This window comes from Elephantulus edwardii, unplaced genomic scaffold, assembly GCF_000299155.1.
Source record: "Elephantulus edwardii isolate Elephantulus edwardi_28Jun2011 unplaced genomic scaffold, EleEdw1.0 scaffold00030, whole genome shotgun sequence".
Lineage (NCBI taxonomy): Eukaryota > Metazoa > Chordata > Mammalia > Macroscelidea > Macroscelididae > Elephantulus > Elephantulus edwardii.
The window spans coordinates 14,464,725-14,472,185 of NW_006399780.1; positions in this window are offsets into that span (position 1 = coordinate 14,464,725).

The window sequence follows — 7,461 nt, forward strand, 5'->3', positions numbered from 1 at the left end:
ATGGAAATCCAAAATCTCTGTAAATGTTCAGTAAAATTAATAAAACAAAATTTAAAAAAAAATGCTTTCTTGGCTGTGATCTTATCAAAGGATAACATGAAATATTCTTTCTATAGCACTGCCATTGAATAGCAATCCTATATACAATGGATCAAAAACCTTCCTGATACGGGGCCACTTCACAGTTTCCTCTGTGCCTAAGACCGTTGTTGTAGTTACTCTGTCAATTCCTCTTTTGGAGTGCTTTCCTCTCCTTTGCTAATCCTCTGCTTTTTCAAGCATTATGTCCTTCTCTGGGAACTCACTCCTCCTGATACCACTCTCAAGGTATTTTAGACCAAGTTATACCAAGGAGTACCTTGGCTGCACTTTTTTCAAGATATATTTTTAGTCTTTTGTCAATCCACGGTATATTTAGTACTTTTTGCCAACAATACAATTATAAGAAATCAATTATTTGACCTTCATTATGAAGCAATTGAAAAATACCCCAGATTACACCTTAGTCTTTAAATTGACCTCCTTACACTTTAGCTCTTTACAGAGGTGCTTTTTCTTTGGTACTTTAAAGAGATTTTCTCTCTGTAGTAAGTAATTTTACTGAGGCTACCATGGGTGTTGATTGTGGTTCTAAATAAAAATGGAATTATTGACATAATCTTTTTTCACTTATCATTATATTGGTTTAGTTATGGGAATTTTTTTTTAAGTGGAGGTAAAAGCCATATTAAAGGCTGTCACATTTGATCTTCTTCAGTAAGTACTTCAAGTAAGTCATCTTCATTTTTGGTAAGCAAGGTTATGCCATTTCTGCAAAGAAGACGAATTGTCCTTCAATCTTGATGACATATTCTTCATAAAGTCCAGTTTTTTAGATTGTTAACTCGGCATAAAGATGTTCTGTGGGTTCAAAATTATTTACTACTTACTTATAGTATTCTATTTTATTTGTATGAAGATAGAAGTACAAGATCAATATCAGTGAACTCCATAAAGGTGTTGACACAAACCATCTTTCCTCCAGAGCTCTGCCGGACATTTAGTTCTGGCATTTTTCCAGGTTTTGGAGGTTAATTTCAATTCTTGACTTGAGGTCTCATTATTCTACCTCTGAATTAATTGTCACACTCATCTCTTATTATCTCCTAGGTTATATCTCTCCCTTTCTTTTAAAACAAACTTTATCATTTCAATTTGGGTTTATCAAGATAATCTGAGTTAATCTACTCTACTCATTTCAAGAACTTTAAAGTAATATAATCTATAAATATTTTAAGTGTAAAGAAATATTTGCAATTAGTGTAAATAAATCTTTACAGCCTTAAGGACCCAATAATGTGGAAGTTATTATTCAGTTTATTACATAGGTTGGTCATTCCATGGGTAGATTATTGCCAGAATTACCAGAACATTTGGTTGATTGGTCTTTTGTTATTATTATAGAATGAATTTGTTTCTAATACAGGGAGCTTTGGTGGTCTAGTGGTAGGGAGATGTCCTTCCAAATCAAAGGCACATGGTTTGAGTACATGTGCAGAAAGAGAGGCAATCTCCCTCCTTGTAATTTATAATATCTGAAAAGCTACTGGAGGGTCAGCTTTGAATAAATTCTGACCCAAAAGCCCATAACAACAACAACAATGATTTCTAATATTATTTTAAAAAATCTTGTCTTATGTTAATAATGCCATATCAAAGATTTGTTTTACTTAACTATTTGGCTAGCTTAACCTTTTCAGTTACCTTTCTTAGTTTCTTTAAAATGGGTTAGTATTTTAAATAACAAAAAAATTCCTTTTCTAATCCATTATAAAATCCATTGTAAAATGCTTTCACATTTATTATATAGTTGATTTATATAAACATTTTGGATTATATTACCATGTCTTATATTTCAAATTGTTTTTCTTTACTTAATTTTTTTTTATTTTATTTTATCAGTTTGATAGAATTAAAAAAATTATGTTCTAAACTTTTTCCTGGATTAGCAATCACATGAACAACAAATCTGAACCCTGTGCAATCATGTAGCATCCTTGGCATCTCTGTTACACTCCAGGCCATTGTTACAGTCATTGGGTCAATATATCTTGTTGGAGAGTTTATTTTCTTTTCTGACTCTCCACTTTTTTTGAGTATGATTTTTTTTCCAAGAATTGATCCCTCCTGAAAACATGCCCAAAGTTGTTGTTGTTGAGTGTCGTGGAGTAGTAGGTGACTCCTAGAGACCCAATGAATGAAAGTCCTCGACTCTTGCGAGCATGACTTTCACCCTTCCTCCCAGTTCATAGGGTTTCTGGAGGCAAGCTATTTATGGAAGTGGATGCCACTCCTGCTTCCAAGCTTGTTTTAACTGGGGAGCACCACCACTGTCCACCATATGGCAAGTGGACACACCAGGGCTATACAACGTAGAAGAATGTTTGACCAACAACAATTTAAAACAGGCTTTAGGGCCATGGATTAGAGTCACCCACCTTTGGCTTGGTAGCATCGCTTTCGGTCCACTAGGCCAACTGGTCTCTCTCCATGTTGTTGAATACCATTGAGTCGTAGGCGACTCATAGCGTGCATGACTTTTATCCTTTCTCCTGGTTCACAGGGTTTCTAGAGGTAAACTATTTATGGAAGTGGATGCCACTCCTGCTTCCAAATGCCCAAAGTTTGTGAGACAAAATCTAGCCATTCTTAACTGTAAGAAGTGCTGTGGTTTCACTTCTTCAAGACAGACTTGCTTCCCCTCGCTCCCACCCACCCCAGTTCTGTGGATATTCAGTACTCTTTGCCAGTACTGAAATTCAAAGGTATTGATTCTTCTTCTGTCATCATCCTTCTTCACTGACAAACTTTCAGATGGATAGAAGAAAAGTGAAAATACCATGCTTGAATCAAGGGTACCTTAATCTTGAATTGATGTCATTGCTCTTTGTCATGTTAGAGAAGTCCTTGACAGCAGATTTTTCTAATGTTATACATTTTGTGATTTCTTGAGTCCTCTTGCCATGAGTTTTGATTGTGGATCAAGTAAAATGAAATTATTGTCAAGGTCAATCTTTTCTCCATTTATCATGATGTTGCCTATTGGTCCAATGGTTAGGATTCTCATCTTCTTGATGTTGTATTGTAATCCATACTGAAGACTATAATTTTGATCAAAGGTCATATTAATTGTGGGATCACAGTATGAATAATCATGCATAAGAAATCAAAAGGCCATTACAAAGATAGGGGTGGAAGAGAAGACAAAATAGATACCAGAAAAGATTCTGGAACTTCAGTAGAACATAAATAGGTCAAAGCAAAGGGAAGAAATACTGAAGTAAGATTGTTGAGTAGAAGATTCCAAAGAGCAGCTTGGAAGGCACAGCTAAGAGTTCTAGCAAAATGTGGAAAGAACTAGAGTAGAAAAACAAAGGGAAGAATATGGCTGGCATTTCTCAAACCAAAAGAATTGAAGAACAAATTCAATTCTCTTGTTGCAATACTAAGCTATTCTTCAGATGAAATATTAAATGATGCAAGGAACATAAAAAGAAGATGAAAGGAATATGCTAAGATATTTTATCAAAAACAGTTGGCTGACATTGACACATTTCAGGAAGAAACATATAATCAAGAAGCAATGGAAATGAAGGAAGATGTTCAGGCCATACTGAAGACACTGAAAATTGCCTTTTGACAATTGACAATTGATGGTCCTAGGAATTGATGTAATATCAGTTGACAAGTTCCAATAAATAAATGCACCCCTGGATGCATTTACTATTTTGTGCCAATGAATTTGAAAGACAGCTACCTGATAAACTGACTGAAAGAGCTCCGGATTTGTTTTCATTCCAAAAAAAGTCAAGGAAAAAAGGAAATTTCACATGAAGTGTGCAAGGAATTGGAGTAAAAAAATTAAAAGGGCCAAGCTCGCTCATCATTTCTTAAGCTAAAAGAACGAAAGAATAAATTCAAGCCTCAAATTAAAATGCTTAAGGATGCTATGGGCAGAATATTGAATGATCCAGGAAGCATTAAAAGCACATGGAAGAAGTATACAGAGTCATTGTACCAAAATTAATTGGCTGACACAGAAGAATTTCAAGAAGCAACCTATGAGCAAGAGGCAATGGTGTTGAAGGAGGAAGTTCTGGCTGCTCTGAAGGACTTGGCAAAAAATAAAGCCCTAGGAATGGATAGAATACCAACTGAGATGTTTTAGCAAACTGTTGCTATCCTGCACATGCCAAGAAATCTGGATGACAACTACTTGGCCAACTGATTGGAAGAGATCCATATTTATTCCCATTTTTTTTAAAGTGACCTGACAGAGTGTGGAAATTATCAAACAATATCACTAATGTCACACACTAGCAAAATCCTCCTGAAGGTTATCCAGAAAAGACTTGAACAGTAAATTGACAGATGTATATATACCAGATGTATAGGATGGGTTTAGAAGAAGTTGTGTCCCTAGGAACATTACTGCCAAAGTCAGATGGATCTTGGCAGACAGCAGAGAGAACGTTTCATTGACTATGCAAAGGCATTTGACTGTGTGGAGCACAATAAATTGTAGCTAACCTTGAGGAAAATGGGAATCTAAGAACACTTGATTGTTCTCATACAAAACCTTACTTGGAGAAAACTTATACTTGTGTGCAGAATATATAATTCGGAAAGCGGGGCTTTATGAGGAGAAGTGTGGCATCAAGATTGGAAGAAGACTCGTTAACAACCTACAATATGCAGATGATACAACTTTGCTTGCGGAAACTGAAGAAGACCTGAAACACTTGCTGCAAAAGGTCAAGGACTGTAATCTTCAAATGGATTGAAGCTCAACATCAAGAAGACAAAGATTTTAACCACTGGGGCAATAGGCAGCATCATAATAGATGGAGAAGAGATTGAGGTTGTTATCAATTACAGCTTGCTCAGATCCACAATCAACACTCTTAGCACCAGCAGTCAGAAAATTAAAAGATGAATTGCGTTGGGAAAATCTGCTGTCATGGACCTCTCCAGAGTGCTGAAGAGCAACAATGTCAGTTACAAAGGTGCTTTTAATCCAGGCCATGGTCTTCTCAATTATTTGTTATGCTTCAGAGAGTTGGACAATGACTAAGGATGACAGAAGAAGAATAGAGGCCTTTGAGTTGTGGTGCTGGAGAAGAGTCTTGAACATACCATGGACTGCCAAGAAAACAAATAGGTCTTTCTTGGAAAGAATGAAACCAAGTCTTTCCTTGAAGGCTAGAATTTTGAAGCTCTGCCTCATTTACTTTGGGCACATGGCCAGGAGAGATTGGTCCTTGGAAAAGGACATCATGCTCAGAAGGGTGGATGGATAGCACAGGAGAGGAAGATCCTGGATGAGATGGATTGATACAGTAACTGGGGAAATAGGGGTTGGTGTGTCAAAATTATTTTGACTGGCTCAGGACAGGGAAGGGTTCAGAGCTGCTGTACATAGGGTTGCTATACCTTGCAGGCAACTCAATGGCACATAATAAATAACATATTATGTCAGGTTTGGAAGCAGGAGTGGCATCCACTTCCTAAACCACATTCCTCCAGAAACTCTTTAAGCTTTGATAAATGTCGATTGTTGTGGAGGGGCTTCTGGCCTTTTGTTCATAGAGTCGGTACGAGTCGTGCTCGGCTCGAAGGCAATCAACATGGAAATTACTGAACAGGAAACACTTAATTTCAGAGAATCTTCTACTCTTTTTTAGTAGAACAAAGTGTTTTTGCGCTTATTGTTTTCTCTTATATGTTCTATTGCCTACTACTAATTTAAAACTTCACCCATTTTGGTATATTTTTCTTTTTTATAAGTAAATTTTGATACATTTCTATTTATTTTCTATTTAGTTATTTATGTACAGTGATAAATTTACATATATTATTCGAGAAATTTACATTAAAAGTATATATTATATACATTTCACATTAATTTCTATACTGATCTGTGTGGCTTATAATTCACATTTTTTCTCTTCATTCCATTTCAATATTTTTTCTTTAATATTTTTTGAGCTGTAATCTGAGCACATTATATTCTCTAAATATCTGTACTGTTGTTGTTAGGTGTCACTGAGTTGAGTACAATTCATAGAGACACAAGAAATGAGAACCCCACCCAGTCCTGTACCATCCTTACTATTTGACACACTTGAGCCCATTGCTGTATTCACTGCGATGATCCACTTAGTTGAGAGTCTTCCCCCCCTTTAACATCGCTCCACCTTTCCAAGTATGATGCCTCTCTCTAAGAACAGCCTTTCCTAGCAACATGCCTTAAGTATGTGACATAGAGCTTCATCTTCTTTGCCTCCAAGGAGCACTCTGGCTGCACCTTTCCCAAGTCACATCTGTTTGTTCTTTTGGCAGTCCATGGAATATTAAGCTCTCTTCTCCAACACCACAGTTTAAAGTCATCAATTCTTCTTTTGTCACCCTTATTCATTGTCCAGCTTTCAGCCTCATATTAAGTGATTGAAATGACCACGGCCTGCGTCAGGTGCACCTTATTTCTTAAACTTGCATCATTGCTCCTCAATAATTTGGAGAAGGGTTCTGACTGCAGACTTTCTCAGTACAACACATCTCCTGATCTCCTGACTAAAATTACCAAATGTATTCATTGTGGATCCAAATAAGATGAAAGTATTGATTTGTAATTTTAAATTATATTCCAACTGGTTAAAAATTGACAAGTTGTGTTATTTATTTATACTCAACATTATAGATGATAAGATACTAGCAATCAACCTTATTTTGTAATTTGTAAATATTATCTATATTTTTATGACTAGTTAAACTTTTTCACATTGTTTTAATATTTTATTCTGTTGGGTCTAGGTGTGAATTTGTTTTTTCTTTACTTGGGGATTGATATGTTTCTTTGTCTAGGATCTCCTGGGGTTTTTTATTTCTGGGAAACTATTAAATTACTTTTCAAATATTGAGTTTTTTTAAGTTGATGGAATTCTAGTATTAACAATGGACATATTTTCTGTTGTCTAATTAATTTTAATTTTTTTATTCTTTATTAATCAATACAGAATTCTGAACAAATTACTCAACTCTGTTTCCTAGTTCTTTTGTCAACTACAATCTGTTCCCATGCATGCTTTTATTTATTTATTTTTTTTTATTTTTTTGTTCTTAGTTCACAAGTTTATTATGAAACACTGCAGTGTGCTAGTGCAGTAACATCATCTTTTAGGAGGAAAGAAGGGAGGAACAGTTCTGTTCAGAAGAACTCACCAGGTTCTGACAATAACAAAGAACCACATGGGATTGAGATTGAGAAGGGAAACAAGCTGAGTGCAGACAAATTATACAATTAAATTAAAACGGTATCCCTGAAAAGAAACATAACTATTTCAAAACTCACACGTAGAGGATGAGGCCTTGGTACTTATTTTTTTAAAATTATTATTATTAAATTTTATTAGTTTCAATGAA